A 1,420-nucleotide genomic window follows, 5' to 3' on the forward strand; every position below is an offset into this window, starting at 1 on the left:
AGAGAATATACTATAAATTCCAAACTATCAATGAAACATAGCTTCAATCATATGAGCGGGACTTATAGCTTTTTGCCTCTTGAATAGTTTTGGCATCTCACTTTATCCATTGAGGTTCAGAATGATTGGCATCTATAGGAACTTCAGATTTCGAATAGTATTATTGATTCTCCTAGTTCAGTATGATGATTCTTGAACACAGCTTCTTTATGAGTCTTGGCCGTGGCCCTAAGCACTTTGTTTTCCAGTATTACCACCGGATACATAAATGCCACAGACACATAATTGGGTGAACCTTTTCAGATTGTGACTCAGCTTTGCTAAAGTCCCCAATTAGAGGTGTCCAGGGTTCTTAAGCACACTCTTTTTTTTTTTTTTTGCTTTGGACCTTGACTTTAACCGCTCAGTCTCAAGTTTTCACTTGACACCTACATGCCACAAGCACATGGTTAGGGACAGCTTGGTTTAGCTGCTTAGACCAGGATTTTATTCCTTTAGGCCCTCCTATCCACTGATGCTCAAAGCCTTGGGATCCTTTTTATTTGCCCTTGCCTTTTGGTTTTAAGGGTTATTGGCTTTTTGCTCTTGCCTCTTGGTTTTAAGAGCTTTTGGCTTTTTCTGCTTGCTTTTTCTTTCTATTTTTTTTTCTAAATTTTTTTTTTGCCCCTTTTTTTTCTGCAAGCTTTGTTCTTTGCTGCTTTTTCTTGCTTCAAGAATCATTTTTATGATTTTTCAGATTATCAAATAACATGTTTCCTAGTCCTCATTCTTTCAAGAGCCAACATATTTAACATTCTTAAACAACAACTTCAAAAGACATATGCACTGTTCAAGCATACATTCAGAAAACAAGAAGCATTGTCACCACATCAATATAATTAAACTAAGTTCAAGGATAAATTCGAAACTCATGTACTTCTTATTCTTTTGAATTAAAGCATTTTTCATTTAAGAGAGGTGATGGATTCATAGGACATTCATAACTTTCAGACATAGTTACTAACTACTAATGATCATGTAATGAAGACACAAACATAGATAAGCACATAACATAGAAAACGAAAAACAGAAAAAATAAGAACAAGGAATGAATCCACCTTAGTGATGGTGGCGTTTCCTTCTTGAGGAACCAATGATGTCCTTGAGCTCTTCTATGTATCTTCCTTGTCTTTGTTGCTCCTCCCTCATTGCTTTTTGATCTTCTCTTATTTCATGAAGCATGATGGAGTGCTCTTGATGTTTCACCCTTAATTTTCCCATATTGGAACTCAATTCTCCTAGGGAGGTGTTGATTTGCTCCCAATAGTTTTGTGGAGGAAAGTGCATTTGAGGCATCTCCGGGATCTCATGGTGATGAGCTTCATACGCCTCTTGAGCTCCATGAATGGGCTCTCTTGCTTGCTCCATCTTCTTCTTAATG

The sequence above is a fragment of the Arachis ipaensis genome, chromosome B4, assembly GCF_059453495.1.
Source record: "Arachis ipaensis isolate K30076 ecotype BB chromosome B4, ASM5945349v1, whole genome shotgun sequence".
NCBI classification, from domain to species: domain Eukaryota; kingdom Viridiplantae; phylum Streptophyta; class Magnoliopsida; order Fabales; family Fabaceae; genus Arachis; species Arachis ipaensis.